The 20,815-nt window shown below is 36.8% G+C and overlaps 1 long non-coding RNA gene across 1 annotated transcript; it reads left to right on the top strand.

Annotated features, from left to right (window-relative positions):
- Nucleotides 1-2,400: 2,400 nt before the first annotated feature.
- Nucleotides 2,401-15,105, top strand: LOC139084875 (uncharacterized). Its single transcript, XR_011542746.1, has 5 exons — nucleotides 2,401-2,531; nucleotides 2,847-3,108; nucleotides 3,214-3,522; nucleotides 4,711-4,780; nucleotides 12,031-15,105. It is a non-coding gene; the product is annotated as an uncharacterized lncRNA (long non-coding RNA).
- The last annotated feature ends 5,710 nt before the right edge of the window (nucleotides 15,106-20,815 follow it).

Here is a 20,815-nt window from a genome sequence, read left to right as displayed (position 1 = left end):
AGAAATTTCAGTTAAAACTATTCTTTAATTGGCCTAGATGAGAGATGACTTGAACATTATCTACAAAAGTATCATCAATTATTAGTTGTGATGAAATCGATCAAGTTCAGGTTTTGTGAAGACCTTTCATGCATAAAGGAGTAGCAGGATTAATTCACTGAAAACAATCAAGATGTCAGTGTCGTGTTGAGGGGCACGTGCCACTAACAAACAGCAGAGCAATTGTTTGAGCTCCTCATAGTTGTGTAACAGGGACGTGTGCTTCCACTATACGCTCGAGTTTTTCAAACACTAGTTCTCTCAGGGATAAAGAAATTTCCTCATTCTTTCACTCACAAAATAAATGTCTCTGAGTAGTTACCATGTTCTGGATAGGGTGCTAGACTCTGTTGTCACTAGAATTGGTTAATGGTCATAACCAGAGGAAATGACATTAAATTTTTCACGCAAACTTTCATTGCCTAGGTAACTTCCATAGGTAGTAAGTTGATAGTTTTTTGTTGTCTGACTTTCACAGGTTTGAAGACTTTGAATACTTATTCTAACTGTTACTGACACCATAATACTTTTATAAAGTCTCATTTCTGAATTTGAAGCGCCTTCTCTAACAAGCTTTGATACACGATTGTTGTTATAATTCTGAAAATCACTGTTGGTCTCATCCACTTCTACACTCTTTGACATTGTGTGTTTATCTCCCTTGGTTGAATGTTAAATGTTGAGGTGAAGAATAAACTTATTATGGGAAAGTAAAAAAACAGCGTAAATACACAGTTTTGATATTTAAAGCAGAATTTTGCAGTAAGAAACATCCTTGAAACTCAGGATTTGTGGATAAAGAAAGGATTTCCTAAATTTTCTCAGCTTTCATTTAATGTCTCAGGTACTAAGACTAAAAGAAACTGTAATTTGAATTCTTCAAAGTGTGGAGTGGATTTCTCTTTGTTCGTGAAAACTAGATTTGTGGCATTAGATAAAAGAAGGGAATGATGCTGAGGATATAAAAAGCCTAAAACTTGACCCTTAAGTTTCTGGTGGGTTGTAGGAAGAAGTAAACGACAGAAAAGAGGAGGGCTATCCACACGTGTATGGTTGTTGGGGACACTAGAGGGGTCCTGATTATCCAGATTAGTATGGAGATGGGGACTGAGAATGTTTTACCTGTGACACACTTCAGTCTAGGAGATGCCTCATCCATAGGGCTATTGCAGTATGACAACACTATCCAAAGGAGCCTGAGTCAGCCTTTGTCTCTGGGACCTCCGCACCACATACCTCATTGTGGAGACCCAGAGTATGCGAGGGAGCTGGTGGCCTAGGTGGAGGTGAGGCAGGAATTTTAAGATTGTAGGAAGTGGCTGGAGACATGGACTTCAGCGATGAACACCACTGACCCAGACTTACCTCACACTCAGGTGGAACCAGCTGCATCTCAGCGTTTGCACGCCTATCCCCAACACGCAGCTAGAAACAAGTATGTCTCAGCAGCCACCAGTCCAACTACTAATTCTACGTAGAGATGGGAGAGAACCCAAGAGCACCGGAAGGATCTGAGAACTCCCTCTCAAGTGAAGAGGGCCTGGGAAGCAAACCCTCCTTCAAATACCCAGCTCAGGGCTGGAGAAGTGAAAGGAATGGACCGGAAATCTAAAGACTGAGCATTTCCCCTCGAGAAACCCCATTAAGATGGTCACTTTGGATATATTTTTGTCTCCTCTGTCCCCAGCCCCACCCTAAAGGTTGAAGACTCACACAGTAGTTGGAAGTAAGAGAGAATCAGACAATCATATTTTTGTTGCCTATTTGAGAAAAATCTATAACCTCTCTATAAGCATTTGCAAAAATATCTATGAAAACAATGGATATTTTATAATTTTAATATATATGTTATACAAACATGTATTTACATATTATAAATATTTTTGTATGTTTATATTATATATACAGCATATACAAATCTTGATCAATATGAATTCCAGAAAACTGGCTAACAGCAAACGTTTAAAAATGTCACAGATATCCACGTAAAGTTCCATTTGTTTCAAAGAATGGACTGAGTGAGACTGCTTTCCAAAAGAAATTGGAGGTGGATTTCACACTGCCCAACACGGCCCGGATTGGGTACTGATGATGGCCCCTCTGAGGTGGGGGGTTGGAAACAATCATATATTTTTCTCTCTCAGCAGCTGAATGGTATGAAGGTGGCAAAATGAGTCACAGAAGAAACCAAACTGATAATTAAGCCCTAAAGAATGACTGTCCACAGCTATAGCAACTCAAAGGCAGCGAGTGACTAAAAGCAACAGAGACAGGAGCTGGTAAAGTGGCTAATGATGTTCTATTAGAATTCCACGGAAAGTAAAAAATAACTACTTCTATTTCATTTATATTTTCTTCTAGCTTGTGACTTCTCAAGTCAATGTTTTGCTCACTAACCAAGCCATAACCTCATGGAAATCTGCCCATTAGCTTTTCAGTTATGGGGGAGAAATCAGAAATCTGTATCTTCTGCTGACCTAGGACAAGATGGGGTAGGTGTTGCTTCAAGGAGAGTTTGCATGTTTGTAAAATAATGCTTTGGAAAATAAATCTGTGCATGGTAAATATATAAATCATGATGCTACCATTCCTCAAACTAAGTAGATTTTCAATAAAATATTTGTTGATATTAAGAAAGTTAATAGTTCAAATTCACATACTTCAAATTCAAAGTTACACGGATTGATTCTCAGCTACATAAATTTTATGGTATTAAATGTTTAGATAACACAGAATTCTGATTACTTCAGAAAGAATAGTCTCTGAATTTTCTTACATAAACGTTAGTAATCTATCTCTTATTACAGGATTTGCAAGGTTATCATTTTCTACAGAAAGAAGCTTAAAAACGATGACAATGAAAATTTAAATTAAACCCCCAGAAGGGGTGGCTTGTGGTGACCTACGTGGGTGTAAAATCTACTACAAAAATATTCTCTATTGAATTTCATTCTGCAGAAGTGAGATTGCATGTTTCTCCTGCCTGTCACGTTTCATGAGGAACTTGTATTGTTTAAAGACAAAAAGAAAAGATTAGGGACTTTTTTTTTTTTTTGAGATCCAAGACAGGTATATATACCTTATCTATAACAAGAGAATTTAGCACTTACTATAAGTTCATTCCACTTACAATATTTTAAACAAAGCTTTTTGCTTTTTCATGCATGAAACCAGCTTGTGTAGGAGGTAAATCGTGCAATAGATATCCTGAATGCATCAAGTTTCCAGGAATAACAGCTGCAATGAGAGGAAAAGAAGGAGGAAGGAAAAGGAGCATCCATTCCTATTTTGTGACAGGCATCTCTGCTAGCTTATAAGGCCTAAAATGAACAACTACTGCAAAAGAGATTTGGACTGATGAACCTAAAATTGGAGAGTACTTGACATGCCTGGGAAGGCAGCCACGTGAAAGATTAAAATAGCCGACTCTGATTTCGGCTCCATTGAAGAGGAGCAGACTCAGTCAGGGAGGATGACTCGGAGGTACGTTCATTTCACATGACAGTATTGTCACACAGGTGCCATTTATTTGCTAATAAAATTATTCCTAAAGGTTTGTAATTTCACTCTTATAATACTTGAGCTATGATTTTTTAAATGATCTGTCTGTAAATATGAAGCCTAATTTAGACACATATTACATTTGGTCAACATGAGTACAGCACAGAGAGAAGAAACAGTTCTGTGCATTGGGTTCTACCCAGGGCCGTGCTGAAAAGCTTTGTATTGGGGAATTCTTTGGAGTTTTTTTTAGTTTGGCTTTTACTTCCAGTAAGTTTGCTTTACTCCCATCACTCAAACATGCAAGAGTGGGGTTTACTGACTTTTCATCCCTGAAGAGCTTACTGTCATTGACAATGTGATTTTTAAACAAAGGTTCACCTTCAGCTCACATGGAGCTGATTGCTGTTTTCTTTTAAATAGATGAACTACACCCAGCCAACGACCGTGGCTTTACGAGACTGCTTAGTGGTATAGTCGGTGGTCAATCCTTCAATCCCGGGTCAGCAAGAGTTCTGCTGGAACTTTCTGATCCTCGAGAAATAAACTTACTTTATATGTTTAAAAATAAACTTCTCTATAGAATTATGGTGAGGATTCAAATGAGATCATGAACATAAAGAACTTAGCAAAATATCCAGCAATGAAGTATTAAAAGTCAACCATTATTTTTTCTAAATATAATTTTAAAAATTTAGACAAGAATCTAGATGACAAATAGAAAATGTCCTGGTTCTGCCGTTGACTCTACAAACCAGAAAAGGGCCAGGATAATATGACATTTATGATTCAAGAACACATCAAAAACACAAGTGGTAGCCTTTCCCACTGTAGTCTTAATAGTGTTCTGTGAAACTGAGAATCAATTTCCAGGCAGAGTTTTTCATATAGAGTCCAAATGATCACAAAGGACATCAAAGATGACGCCACACACAGGGAATGCGATACTGCCCAGGCAGGGGGTGGCAGAAGCGCATGTGGTTTGACTTTTTAAAGTAGAAAATAATAAATAATTGGTAAAGTTGCTTTCAAATACATCATTCATTAACTATCAAATTATATTTTAAGCATTTAATATCTGAAAATACTTTGAACTCCTGTAATAGTATACCAGATAAGTAAAAATTGAGACTATCCTAACAAAAGTTTTCTTTTCCTTTCGCTAATCAGATTGGCAACCTCGAGAAGTACAAATTTTGGCGAGGCTACAAGGAAACAGGCACTCTCTCTTTTGTTGCTGGTGAGAATTCAAATTTGTGCAGCCTGCTTGGAGGGGCGTTGGTAATATCTAACTCAACCATACAAGTGTTTGCCTTTTTGTCCAGCAACCCAAGTTTTAGGAATTCACCCTAAAGATATGCCCGATAATACAAAAATACATCTGCGCAGTTATTCATGGCAGCGTTGCTTGTAACTGTCTGTCATCTCCCATGTGGCCTTATATTGGGAAGGAGTTGGAGAAGCTGGTACATCCACACAATGGAGTACTACATTTCTTTTTAAAAAAAGAGAGATAATGAGAAAGAGTCTATGAACCAATATAGAGCAATATCTAGGATACACAAAGTTAGGTGAAAAAGCAAAGTAAGAAAGAGTATCTTTAGTATACTACCTATTCTTGTAAGAAACAAGAGGACCTAGGAAAATACACAGATATCTACTCATTTTTGTACAAAGAAACACACGAAGAAAAAACTAGAGACCAGGGAGATTGGGTGGAAGGGTGACACGTTTCTCTCAATACACCTTCCGCGCAGTTCTGACTTTTGGAACCACATTAACGTTTCACATAGTCAAAAATTATTAATTTTTAAAAATCAACAAGATTGGGTAAAAATCCTAAAGACACGAAAACAAATGAATCAAACTATACTTCACATGAATCCTCACTGAAGGGGGAGAAAAAGAAAGTATCTTTTGAATATAATATTAATATTATATTAATAAGATTGAATTCTGGATAGACAGCAGGTGTGCTTTTTCAGTGGTATAGGCCAGCAAGTCTCAAACTCCTTTCTGTATATTCTAGGATTAAGCAGATTAGCAAATATAGATATCTGTACTTACTCTGAAAAGATTCAGTAACAAATTTATAATCACGTGTATTTTAAGGGCGACTACAAATGAACAATAAGAGGCTTAACTCTCACAGTTGAAAATAAGGGAAGAGGCTTCCTTCCTCCCTTTTCATAGAGTGTGCCCTTTAGAGCTCCTGTCCTCTAAGCTCATTCTCAGTATCACTGAATTTTATGTAAAACTTTTCGGAAGTTAAATAAAACTCTTGTCGGAGTTAAGACCCAGCAATGTCTTTCTCAAGGACCTGGAAACCATCTCTGGAATGTCATCATCCAGGAAGACAGATTCCCTACTCCCACATCCTATGGGAGGGCAGGAGGCACCTGGGGTGGGTCCCTGCTCCAGGTTGCCATGGATTGTACTCCTTGGCCAGATAGAAGGGTGAGGTGTCTTCCTGTCTAGGTAATCTCTTAGCAGATTGCCTGTGAAGAGCACCCCATTCCAGATTAATGCTTATTCAATGATAGAACTTTCTTTGTCTTCTACCTTTGTGGAGAGGTTTTCTAGGCTGGGAGGAGATTTTGGTTTGTAATTGTATTTCCTCAACAGCAGAGAAAGGGAGAGAAGAAGAAAGAGGGGGAAAGGGAAGCGGGGAAGGAGAAGGAGAGAAGGAAAGGCAAACGTGGTGAAGGGTTGATATTTAGGGAACTTGGATAAAGATTACAGGGAGTTCTTTGCACTGTTGTTTCACCTCTTCAATAAGTTTGAAAAAAAGAACGAACAAAATGGAGGAAATAGCACAGAAGTACAGGACAAGTGCTGAGCGTGAAACTCACCAGCCTCAGGAGAGTTTTACTGGGGAAGTCCAGGGCCTCAGCGCCTCTCTCAGAGCCTTGTTCCACTGGTCACCACGAATGAGAACACAAGCCTGGTTTGCAACTCGCTAGTTTATCACTTCAGGACAATGAGCAGAACTTTTCAGGACTGTGTAACTCTTAGCTCCTAGCACTTTAATAGGAAACACTTTACTCAATCTTGTGACAAATCAAGATGCAATTAAATTTCCAAAAATGACTGAGAAGTTATTATCATATTTGATTTGCTAATTTGGAAATAAATGCATTATGCAATGAATATTTAGCAAATTCAGCAAATCTGTTATTTCCAAAGGCAAAAAATATTTGTAACTCACTCTTAATATAATAAACAACAAAAATTATAATCTATACAAGAAGAAATCAACCATTTCTTAAAATTGGAGAAGGTTTTAATAGCTTGTAATCAACCTTTTGCTGTAAAAAAAATAACTGTATTGAGCTTCAGTGCAGAAGAAAAAGCTTTAGCATCCTTGTAAATTGTCTGAAAGGGAAATGTCTTAGTCAATTCTAGAAACTAAAAATACCTACCCATATCTATGTCTACTAGGAACACTTATTTTCATATCTTTATACAAGTCAGTTCTACAAATTCAGTATTCCAGTGTCATGTGCCCACTGTTGTGGTGGATTGGCTAATATCTTAAATGATGTACACTCCTCACTGTCTGTAATGGTGTCAGATAGTTCTTTTTGTCTAACCAGTTAATTTTATTATTCAAACCATCTTCACTCACTCAACTGATAGGAAAAGTAAACAATGTTGAGTGTCAAAAAGTAAAGAAAAAAGCCACAACTTGTCTCATCTTCCTTTTCCTGTATTCCTATTACCCTTTCGCCAAATATTATTTCAGTTCTATAACACTAGCTTGATTAATTGCATTGGCCAAAAAAAATCTAAAAGCACACGTTTACAATTATTGTAACATAATAATAGCTAATGTCATGAGAACTTGCTACACGTCATGTACTATGTTATGCACTTACATTTAGTTTATTTCTTACAACAACCCGGAGAGTCTTACTGTCTCCAGTTAACCTTTCTGGGCTTCAGTTAGCTCAACTATAAAGTAACTTTTCCAAGGACACAAAGATGTAGGTGGGTGGATCAGTTTAAATCTAGCATTGCCTGATTTCAAAGCCTGGAAAAACTATCCACTGCAGGAGTATTTCTCAACCTGGATTCGTCATCTGAACCACAGAATACAAAAAATTACGTGACCATTTTCTCAGTTATTTCAAGGTACAAAACTAGACTAATTCCAGATGCATAGAAGAGAAATCAATTCATTAGCCTCTATTCATTAGTGATTACTATGTGCTGGATAATGTGACATGCACTACCTGTATGTTAACTCACTTAACACCAAAAGCCACTCCGACGGAAACACGGCATCATCTCAGGCTTCTAGACGGGGAACTGCTCAGAATGGAGAGATGAACTGATCAAGTTCTAGAGACTCTAAGTGGTGGTAAGAGAACAAATAACAAGCATAGCATCTTAGATGCAGTACTAAAGCTTACTGAGAAGTGGGAACTCTGTTAATGAATGGGCCGTTCACTCTGTCATTTGTTCTCAGACTTGACTGTATCAGGTGCCTGAGTTCCACCTTAAGAAATTCTAAAATAATTGATCTGGGTCATCCTAGGGCATCAAGATTTTTAAAGCTCCACAGACAACTTGAAGGTACATTCAAATTCTACATAGTTTCAAAAATCATCTCCCTCTCCAATAAAAGTGACCAATTGTCCTAGGCACTACAAAGATATACCTGGTTTTATCTCAAAGAGAAGCAAAGAGGTTATCTGATGCATCTCACTGATTTCATGCATGATCTCTCAATTAGCCAAGCCAGGAGAAAGCATAAACTATTTTTACAAAGAACTACTTTCTGTCCACTTTTCATATACTAATATATGCTCCCCCCATCAGGAAACTTCAGAGGGAAGCTCAGTTGTGATGTACGTTATCTAATAATTGCCTGAACTGATCATTATCACCACTTAATTTGAACAGAGGGCTTATCTGTGCTTTGCAAAATCTGAGAGGTAAAAGACTAAACAGGCCCGAGCAGGCCTGACACAGGCAGTTGTGGGAAATAGTGTAGATTCACAGAATCAGAAGCTAGAAGGTCATTCATCTTACAGATAAGCATGGTTGGAAAGGTGCAGTGAATGGGCCAGACTTCATAGCTGAACTGCAGTGCCCCCAGCAGTAACGAAGCACCAAGTAGAACCACCACTGTTGAAAAGTAAGTTTTTGCTTGAGTGGCCCTCTATGGCTGGGTCTACTTTTTTAGTTTTGCTCATCTTGCCTCCCTCACTCAAGGCTCACACAGAAAAAAGAAAGACAAACCACTTGCATATATTTGCACATAGCAGATGGGCAAATGAGCCACCTTTAAAGAAAAAGAATCTTAAAGGAGAAAAGAGAATGTTACTGGTATCCAGGCTACCATATTGATCCTCACTCCTATACTTATTAGTTATGTGATGTTTGGCAGGTAAATAATCTTGAGAAAGAACAAAGCTGAAGGCATCACACCCCCAATTTCACACTGTATTACGAAGCTACAGTAAACAAAAGAATATGATATTGTCATAAAAACAGACACAGAGATCAATGGAACAGAATAGAGAGCCCAGAAATAAACCCGTGCATATGAGGTCAATTGATTTTTGACAAAGGGGACAAGAATACAATGGGGAAAGGACAGTCAATTGATTTTTGACAAAGGGGACAAGAATACAATGGGGAAAGGACAGTCTCTTCAATAAATGGTGTCGGAAAAACTGGACAGCCACATGCAAAAGACTGAAACTGGGCCACTGTCTTACACCATACACAAAAATCAACTCAAAATGGATTAAATACTTGAAGGTAAGACCTGAAAATGTAAAACTCCTAGAAGAAAACAGAGGGGATAAGCTTCTTGACATTGGTCTTGGTGATGATTTTTTGGATTTGACACCAAAATCAAAGGGAACAAAAGCAAAATAAACAAGTGGGACTACATCAAACTAAAAAGCTTCTGCTCAGAAAAGGAAACAATCAACAAAATGAAAAGATAACCTATGGAATAGGAGAGGATATTTTTTTTTTTTAAAGATTTTTTATTTTTTCCTTTTTCTCCCCAAAGCCCCCCGGTACATAGTTGTATATTCTTCATTGTGGGTCCTTCTAGTTGTGGCATGTGGGACGCTGCCTCAGCGTGGTTTGATGAGCAGTGCCATGTCCGCGCCCAGGATTCGAACCAACGAAACACTGGGCTGCCTGCGGCAGAGCGCGCGAACTTAACCACTCGGCCATGGGGCCAGCCCCTAGGAGAAGGTATTTTTAAACTACATATCCAATAAGAGATTAATATCTGAAATATACAAAGAACTCATATGACTTAATAGTAGAAAACCAAATAACTCAAAAAATAACAAAGGACCTGAATAGATATTTTCCCAAAGAAGACATACGCATGGTCAACAGGTACATGGGAAGCTGCTCAACATCGTGAATCATCAGGGAAACGCAAATCAAAACCGCAAGGAGATATCAACTCCGACCTGTCAGAATGGCTATTATCAAAAAGACAAGAAATTACAACTGTTGGTGAGGATGTGGAGAAAAGGGAGCCCGTCTGCACTGTTGGTTGGAGTGTATATTGGTGAAGCCACTATGGAAAACAGTATGGAGGCTCCTTAAATTAAAAATAGAACTGCTATATGATCTAGCAATCCCCCTTCTGCACATGTATCAAAGGAAATGAAACTATGATCTCAAAGAGATATCTGCACTCTCATGTTCATTGCAGCATCACTCACAGCAGCCAAGGTATAGAATCAAACTAAGTGTCCCTCAAGGGATGAATGGATAAAGAAGATGTGATATATAAATACATGCACACACACACAACGGAATATTATTCAGCCTCAAAGAAGGAAATCCTGTCATTTGTCACAACGTGGATAAACCTGGAGGGCATTGTGCTAAGTTCAATAAGCTGGAGAAGGACAAATACTGCATGGTATCATTTATATGTGGAATATTAAAACAACAAAAAGTTGAATTTTCTATTCTCAGAAACTGAGAGTAGAAAAGTAGTTGCTAGGGGCTTGGGGTGGGGTGGGGTGGGGTGGGGAGAGGTTGATAAAAGGGTGCAAACTTTCAGCTCTAAGATGAATAAGGTCTGAGGATCTGATGTATAACGTGGTGACTCTAGTTGATAACACTATATTGGATAATTGAAATTTGCTAAGAGAGTAGAAGTCAAATATTCTTCACCAAGGGGGAAAAAAAGTTGTACATGTGAGGGGATGGATGTGTTAATTAACGTGATGGCGGAAATCCTTTCACAATGTACATGCATATCAAATCATCGTTTTATTCTGTAAATATCTTATAACTTTATTTGCCAATTATACTTCAATAAAGGTTCCACTAAGATACAAATTTTGTTTTATTTTCTACTATAGACCTACTTCTTTAAATAGTGCCTGGTACATAGTAGGAATTAAATAAACTTTTTCTCCCCATTTCTCCAGTTGTGTTTTTTATCATCTCTTGCGTCCCCCACTCAGTTGTCTCTCACTCTGCTTACATTTCTTCCTTTGACAAACTACCTTTCTTTTCGAGGTTTCTCTTCTGTTTTGTTTACTGCTCTCTGCCTTGGGGTAGTTTGCTAAACTAAAATCCTTCATGAGTTTTCATCTGCTTACTGTTTTCCTCCACTGGCCTTGTCTTGAGTTTTAATTTGAATACTCTGAGTACTGCAGACAGAAATTTCCATTTTACTTTACCTTTCCTCGTCAAAAAATTATTAATAAATTAAACAGCAAATTTTCAATATTAAGTATACGCTTGTTGCTTTTATACATTGTAGAGAATACAAAAGAATTTTAAAAGAAAGTAGCTTCCTTAAATGAACTGAAAATATAGTTGGGAAGGAAACATTACAGAAGAAATATAAAAATATTTGCCTCAAAGTGGTAGCTCTGTTACTATATGCAGCATAGGTTGAGAAGAGAAAGCTGATTTAACTTATCTTTACCCTTACAGTGAAAAACATACTTTTCTCCTTACTCAACTTTCTGTTTCATATAAAAGAGAATTTTGCTTCTATTACTTGCTTTAAATTATTATTATAGAGAAGCATAGCATAGATGAAAGGAGGAAAAATACCTAGTGAACCACAGGGACCCGTCACCTAGTTTTCAGGATTGTTGCCTCAACACCAACCATGTTTCATTCACACCTACACCTACTCCCCAGCCCTTTCCTGGATCATTGTGGAGCCAATCCCACATATCCTATCATTTTATTTGTAAACATGTCAGTGGGAATCACAAAACAATTGGATCATTTTAAAGACAGAGCAACAATGTCATCATCACACTTACATAAGGGAAACAGGAATTTCTCAGCATCATCAAAATCTACTCAGTATTCACATCATCCCGGTTGTCTTATTTTTAGCGTATTTTTTAGTTGAATAAGAATACAAAAAAGTTCGTTATGTTTGCAATTGATTAATATCGGCTGAAGAGTACTTTTATTGATACATGTTGAATTTCTAAAGCTAGCATATGTTCCTTTTGATTGTGAAAGCTTCTGTCTAATCCTGTGCTGGAGAACATATCTGACCACTGGCCATAACCCTGGGAAGACAACTGAGATATCAGAGGACGATTTCTGCACAGCCATTCCTGCTTCACTGGTTGCAGACGAGACCTTCTTGCAAGTAGTCCAGACCTTCTTACTAATCCATCACTCGTCCCGCATTGAAGTGGTCCTCTGATTGCCTTACTCCAAGAGCGCACTGCCCTGCCTGAAACAACAGTGAGTGATTCTCATGCCAGAGGGATTCTTGCTCTGCCTTCTTACTGGCACGGGCTGTTACTCCATAGGAAGTTATTCTGTTTAAGTGATAATAGTCATTTGATTTCTGCTGTCATAGCTGTATGTGATTTCCTTGCCAAAAAAAGTGTAGCACACTGTCATAGCAATGATTTGAAATAACTCTTGAAATGTCAAGGACTTTTTCTTTAAACAATAATTAGCAGATTAAATGCCAACAAGTACATTTAATAACCCTGATATTTTGCATTTGGACCGTAGCCAACATCATCAGCAAATGTAGTCACTTAAGGATCTCATAGCAGTCTGATGTTGAATTAAAATGTTATTTATTCAGTTATATTTTAATTACTCAACAGTAACTTCAACTATATAAGGCATGTGCAGCAAGTAGTGAAAAGTTACACTGGGCATAGAATTTGCTAAATAACAGTAAAGTATTTGAAAGTAAATTGTCATTTTAGTTTTTGCCTTAAAATTTTTCATATAATTTCATTGTACTACCATCAACGTTCAAGTTTTCTGAATTCCTATACACCGCTTTAGAAAATATGAACATTAAATTAATTAAATAATTCATTAATCCAGTGAATATTTAATGCCCACTATGCGCCAGATACTAATTTAAGGAGTAGGTATAAAGCAGAGACTAAAACGAGAAATCCCTGTCTTCGCATGAGCTTCCTTTAAATAACCCTCCTGAAAGAAAAGAGGGAGAAGGAAGAAAGAGTTCTCACTGACATTTCAGGAAAAAAGATGAGTGTGTATATTAAACATCTAACACTTTCCAGACTGTGCGGGGACAACAGAATGAGTTGGAAACATTCCTTCCCTCCACCATGCTTTGAGAAGCTGAGAGAACAGAGTTGTAAGTAAGTAGCAGATGAGGCAAAGAAAAGAGTCGGTAGCAGAAACACCCTGTGAAAACTGAAGGCAGTGTTAGTTGAGGAGAATATTTAGCAGAAGATAATGAGAGAGAAGGAAATAGAACATGAGAGGATATGGAGACAGACTTCCCCACCTTATTCAGATCTAAATTCCTGGACAAATAGATTAGGTAAGATTGATTTAGCTTTAATTTGCTATAGATTGATGTATAGGACAAGCTGTTAAGAGGCACAGCCGCGGATTGCTAAGTGTGGGAGTTGGAATGACATTAGCAACTAGGAAAGTCAAAGCAGCAAAGTATGTTGAAATAAAAAAGTTTACTGAATCAAGTTGTAGCATTTGAACTAAATCAAAATATACAAATCTCTCATGAATGGATATCTGATTCTATAATTGAAAGTTTATGAAAATTAAGAAGTTTCTTCCTTTCATAATCTTTTTCTATAGAAAATTTCTTACCTCTCAGCACTGGAATAAAAAAAAAAAGTTACTTCTTTTGGTAACTTTTAGACTTTATCATCCTATTTTTTTCTCTCTCGTATGGGGCCACACTCTCCCCACATCAGAAGCTTTGAGGCATATGCTCCTCCCTAAGCCTGGAGGGGTCCTCTCACGCCACTAACTGTGAGTTCCTTCTCCTCCCAAAGCCTTAGGAAGCCGTCCCTGACCTCAGACTAGTCAGCACTCCCTCCTCCATGGAGACCAATTACTTCTGCAAAACACTGATGAGACTTTCAAGTATTGATTAATGTCGACATCTTTCCCTGGACCGTAATCTCATAAAGGTAACAACCCAGAGTTTGCTCCCCAGGGTAGATCCTCAGTAAACATTTTCTGGAAAGTTAATTCAGTATGTTTCTTAGAACCAGCTGTCTCTTCTCAAGCATATGAAACTCCAGTCTAGTGAATGTATAACTCTGAAGGGGGAGAAAACACCAAACATCTTTAATAGAATGAGTATTGATGCAGGATTATTGAAAACCCAAGGTAAGACTCTCTGTTGACTGTTTCCTGATCAATACCTCTGTAGAACCAGAATGCAAATTGCTTGTACGCTTTCCATATAGGAAGGCAGGCCCACAAAATTCTTTAAAGAAACCCATCAGAAAAGCAACAGTGTCCTGAAAAGTCATCAAAGAAGGATTTAGAATAGACAATCCTCCCCAATATAAAGTCATTTAAAAATGTAACATTGATGAAAAGTTCTAAAGAGTCAAAATAGAACAGGTGTTACTCCTTACTGGAGTCATCAGAGGCCTCATATCCCCAATGACAAGGTAAGTGAATTTCACAGATTTTGGTCCTGGTAAGTGGTTTGGGTACTTGACAGACTGGCTGCCTGCTCGGTTACAATCTGTGTTTAGATCTGGGCTGATTTGGAAAGAATATTGAGATGCTGATGCTGTTGTTTCAGGTGGAGCAGGAAGCAGATGGGCTCTGAGAAAGAACCTTCCAGAAGCAAAAACGAATAGACAGCACACAGCAGCACCCTCCCAGTGGGTCTGTGTGCATTTCTGTGCATGTGTGGTTTTTAGTCTTTCTTCATAGACCTTGGCAGTTGGATTATCAGGAGATTAGGAGCTGTAAAGCACAAATTTTAGAAACTTTAAAGCACAAGCAAAAGTGAAAATAAAAATCAGAGAGGCAAAAGAGGAATTAAAATACTGGTTTTCTGAGGGACATACAATTTAAACCAGATCCTGGCAGAACAACTCCTCAGACAAAGCATCTTAAGCACACATATTCCCACCTAAATGTTGATTCTCCTTTGCAGAGAAATGTATTCCGTCTTATGACCCTTGCAGAATTTTTGCCACCCTTGTGTGACTGTTATTTTTTTGTTTGTATGAGTCCATTCAAAAGTAGGCAATTGGGAGCTAAGAGTTTCAAGTAAAGATCAAAATTATATGCAGTAAAACAATAAATAAGAACCAAAAATACCCCAAAAGATAAAGGTTTTGAAAAGCTCAGAAAGAATGCAAAAGTAATCTGTTCAACTGATGTATTCCCAATTCAGGAAAAATTGAGAATTAGATTTTGCAAAAATATCTGTCCATTAAAGGTAGCCATCCTTACAAGGTCTCTCTCTAGACAATTAAATGACGTGAACAAATGCTGAGATGCAGTTCTGCCTGCAGGCAGGAACCCGAGTTCTGGAAGAGCACTTCAATGCAAAAGCGTAGATGATAAATGTAGAGAAAGCGAAACGGCTGCTCTTTCCCTCTAGAATTCAGTGGTAACAAATACACTTTTAAAAGATACCATTATGACCAGGGCCCAGGAGCAAGAGGCACACGGATGAAGAAGAACGCAAAGGACTCTCATTTCACTGACAAATCATGATACTACTGAGATTATTATAATTAGTCCAAATAGTTTCCAGTCTCCAAGAAACAATGGAATCATTGCCTCCTGCAGAGACACTGCTAACTCACCAGTCCCTTCTGTGAGATTTGGAAAAAAACCAACTTTCCTTCCTTGGGGCAGGCTTAGCCCAGGACCAGGGTGGGGTTCTGCAACACGCACCCCATTAGCCCAGCTCCCGTCTGCAGGACACAAGTCTCACAGTCTTGCTCCTGGTTGTGATGAAACATTTCCATCGCTGCTTTTAGGTGTGATGCAGACAAAGCTTTCATCTTACCTGACAAAGGTCTTGTATCTAGCTCATATATGACTGTAGGAGGAAAGCATTTACCTATTTAATTTCTTCTATTTAAGAAGGTCTATTGCCAATGCTGTTTAAGACAATTGCAAATATATTTCTTGGTAAATAGACCAACTAAAAACAGTTTATTATTGTGTTATTAATATTATTTGAAATGACGATGAAAAGTAAAATATAATGTTTAATTACTTAATAAGGCCAGACTATGCTCCCACAGTCAAGTGATGATTATTTGTCTTTCTCATACACATTGGATGAGGGACTGCAAAATTAACTACACCTATGAGAGTTTTTTAGCTTAGAAAAGTAAACATAACAAGAACACATCATCTTAAACATACATTCCTAGCTATTTTCAATAAGTTATCTTCTCCACACATGGGGGGCATTATTTACATACTTATTTAGTCATGAAATGAAAACATATAGACACAACGGAAATTCTGTTGACCAGTGCATGTAAAACTCAGTCAAAGCAGGGAATCATAAAAAAGTAATAGGTACATAATGTGAACATGTTTATTTTAACCTAATATAAAATATAGTTTGTCTTAACTATACTAATTAAATTAAATTTTGTCTTATAAGTATAGGAAATATATCTGCTAAGCAAACTATGGGCAGAATGCTTTTAGAAGTTTGCCAGTATTTGCAATCAGTTATAATTAGTCTCAGCCACCTGTTAGTATAATTAGTGGCTATCGACTGAATGTTTGGTTACCCTAAATTTCCAATGTTCCAATCCTAACCCCCAGTGTGATTGTATTAGGAGGTGGGGCCTTTGGGAGGTAACTGAGTCATGAGGGTGGAGTTCTCATGATGAGTGTCCTTGTAACGAGATGAAGTACCCAGAGCGCATGGGCGAGCGTGAGCTCTCTCTCTCTCTCACGCGAGGATACAGGAAGATGGCTGACTGCACACCAGGAAGACTGGACTCACCAGATACCACATCCGCCAGATGCTTGATCTTGGACTTCCCAGCCCTCAGAGCTGTGACAAACAAAGTTAAGTCACCAGTCCATGGTAATTGCTTACAGCAGCCTGAACTAAGACAATTACATATGTTTTTTTTTTTTTCATAAAACCCAACCAGCCTTTATAAACATAATATTTTATGAACATATTTCATACATAATACTTAAGTGCTTAATTAAATTTCATAACTTGAAATCAAGATACTATCAGCATAATCTATTTAAGAAACACACAGATGAGTCTTTTTAATTGGAACATTCAGGTAGGGCAGTGAAAGTGGCTACAGGGATGCAAAACAGACAGACAACAGCAATAGTCAAAATGACAATGACAAGTGGCATATTCCAGCCACCCGGCTCCAATGGCAGATTCTTCCATTTAATGTGCAAACTTTAACTATAAGGAGACTATTTACTTCCAACACACTACTTCCCCCCCCCCCCCTTTTAATTGTTTTCTCCTCTAGGATCAAAGTTGCTTTGTTGCAGAAGAATATAGACCAGCATTCATGGAAAACCTAAAAATGTGGATCTCCTACCCTTTGTGCTTAGAAGGTCAGGTACAATTGGTGCAAAGTGTCGAGTCACCATTGTCTTGCTGTTGTTGTGTTTTCCTCTCTCAAGAATTATCTAACATGTCATTGGAAATATGACTTAACTTCTTGGGTATTAACAGTTTGAAAAACACCTTGGTTCTAACCATATTTATCTGTTCCATATCACTAAGTAATGTATACATTTCTTACTCATCTGACTTTGTATAGCAACCCTTGAGCAGAGGTCCCACAGTTTGGGAGAAAAAATTTATTTTTTTATACAATTTTTATAAGTAAAGAGAAAGGGATGATTAAATACAGTGCAAATGTCAAGCCTCAGACATACTCATGGAAGTCAACATTAAAATACTGAGTTATCTGGCACCAGGAATTTCTCACTTCAGTGAAGGACTTTAATCCATACGCCAATATTGTATGTTGTACATTTACCTCAATCTTATAATTATATGCTTAGAATACAATAGTATGTATTTTGGTGAAGGAATATTTGAATCTAATTGCCCTCTGAAGTTTTATAATTTATTCAACACGTAGGCCTGTCAACTGCATTTTTGTATAGATAATCGTAGCCATAAATTGACTTCGTGCTTTTCATATCTGACAGGGATTTTGATGAAAGGCAAAAACCAAGTATGTAATTGCCTGCTCTGCTTATGCCCCACTGAATGACTAGAGTTCTAATTTTCCATTGGGTAATGCTAGTGATAAGGTAGATTCTTAATCTCTAAATTTCCTACATAACAAGAGAAAAGAAAAGGAAAGAAAAGAAAATCTAATGCACTTAGTATCTAACTCTCTATATGAACAAGTGAAGTCTATTAAAAATATTTTTAAGTGGTATTCTATAAGATGGATTGTTATTTTTTCTTCTAAGAACTAAAAATTGTGCTTTATTAATTTATAAATTCTAAATATATTTTTTCCTTGACCCTTTAAAATTCCATAAAGTCTTTTTGTTTGGTGATATTTTGGGAAGATATAATGGGTTTGTTGAACCTCTAAGAGACCTTTAGAATGAGAAATAAACAAAAAGCAGAAATGATTATTTTGAGAGCCTAATATATGGTTAAGGTAACATAAACAATAACTATTAAAGAAATAGGTCCATTGCAATAACTTATTTTCACATTTAGAAAAATACATTTTAAAAATCATGCTTGCATCATTCTATACCAACGTGTTAAAACAGTATTTTATAACTGAGAAATCTCAAGTCCCCATTCAACTCTGATGGAAATGGATGAGTAGGAACAATCTGTCTGTTGTCACTCACATCTGGCAAATGTTTGGCAAATCCATCTTATGAATTAGAATAAAATACAGATGCTTTAAGAAAAATACTTTTAAATATGTACTAATTAAAATTGCTTCATCTTTTTGTTAAATTAGTTCAGGAAAATTGGATATTGCCCTAGAAAAAAGATCTTCATATTTGTAGTTTTAAAAATGTGGCTCTTTGTAACTTCAAAATTCATTTTAGAAGGGATGAATATATATATTTTATATATACATATAAAACCAGCTGTTAGATTATAATGTATGCTTAATTTGTGTTGATTTGAATCAATATACTGAGATACTGAGGATATAGATATAGCGAATATTCATAATTAATGTCTGTTACTTACTGGGTATTCATCTAGAAATTTCTCTCATATTTCCCATGATACATAAGCACAGTTTTTAAGATTTACCTGCCATTACGGAAGTAAGTATCTCAGAAACAACGTGAGCAAATTAAAAAAAAAGTTAGCCAATGTTTTGTATTTATGTTCCAACTTAAATTATAATGACATATTCTTATTTTGCCATTTCTAATTATATATAATCAATAAGTACTTGAGGCAAGGTAAAACCAACCCTCCTCCTAAGTATAGTAATTTTAATTGTGACAATACAATTTAAATTCTTTTTACGTCTCCAAATTTGGTAAAATGAAATTTCATATCATAGGAGATGGATATAGATATGTTAAAGTTAATCTTGACTAATACCAATCATTTTGAAATTTCTATTTCAATAGAATGTAGAAGAATACATCATAAAATCTATGATGCATTGTCATGCTTAATTTTAGGTCACCTTGGCTGGGCCACAGTGCCCAGATGTTTGCTCAAATATTATTCTGGATGTTTCTGTGAGGATATTTTTGGATGAGATTAACACTTAAATCAGTGGACTTTGAGTAAAGCAGACTGTCCTTCATAAGGTGAGTGAGCCTCATAAAATCAGCTGAAGGCCTGAATAGAACAAAAGACCAACCTCCCCCAAGCAAAATGAATTCTCCCGGGAGACAGCCTTCAGACTGGAACTGCAACATAAGTCCTCCCCTGGGTCTTCAGCCTCATGGCCTTTGGACTTGAACTATAGCATCAGCTCTTCCCTGAGTCTCCAGCCTGCAGATTTTGGGCTTGCCAGCCTCCATAATTGTGTGAGCCAATTCAATAAAATAAATCTCTCTCTCTCCATGTATGGGTATATATTTATGCATCCTATTAGTTCTGTTTTCTTGGAAAACCTGACTAATGCACACATTAAAATGAGTTACTTTTGTCTTATGTGCTCTTTGAAAATATTGACTATGTATTTTTTTATCTTTACATCCCCAAAACTGAGCTCATTGCCTAACAAAGAATCATCTCAAAAAAAAAAATTGAAAAAGAGACAATTACAACTCATTAACAATATTCTTGTGTTAAAAATCATTGTGATCACACAGAGTGGCTGAATGGATAAAAAACAAGACCCCAATATATGCTGCCTACAAGAGACTCACTTCAGCTTTAAGGACACACATAGACTAAAAATGAAGGATGGAAAAAAAGATATTCCATACAAATGGAAACCAAAAGAAAGCTAGGGTAGCTATACTTAGACAAAATAGTCTATAAGAAAAAGACTGTAATAAGAGAAAAAGAAGGTCATTATGTAATGATAAAGGGGTCAATTCAACAAGAGGATACAATGTTTGTAAATATTTACGTACCTAACATAAGAGTACCTAACATATAAAGCAAATATTAACAGATGTAAAGGGAAAAACAGACAGCAATACAATAAAAGTAAGGGGCACCAATATCCTACTTTCACCAATGGATAGATCATCCAGACAGAAATTGAATAAGGAAACACTGGCCTTAAATGACACATTAGACCAGACGGACTTAAGAGACATTTACAGAACCTTCCAGAAGGAAGAAACAGAATGCATTCTTCTCAAGCATCCATGGAACATTCTCCAGGATAGATCAAATGTTAAGCCACAAAACAAGTCTTAATAAATTTAAGAAGATTAAATCATATCAAGCATCCTTTACAACCCTCAATGGTATGAAACTAGAAATCAATTACAGGAAGAAAACTGGAAAATTCACAAATATGTGAAGATTAAACAACATGCTACAGAACAACCAATGGGTTAAAGAATAAATCTAAAAAAAAATAAAAAAATA

The sequence above is a fragment of the Equus przewalskii genome, chromosome 1 (genome assembly GCF_037783145.1).
Source record: "Equus przewalskii isolate Varuska chromosome 1, EquPr2, whole genome shotgun sequence".
Taxonomy (NCBI): Eukaryota; Metazoa; Chordata; class Mammalia; order Perissodactyla; family Equidae; genus Equus; species Equus przewalskii.
Note: the sequence above shows the minus strand (reverse complement) of the source record. Positions and strands in the feature narration are given on the sequence as shown.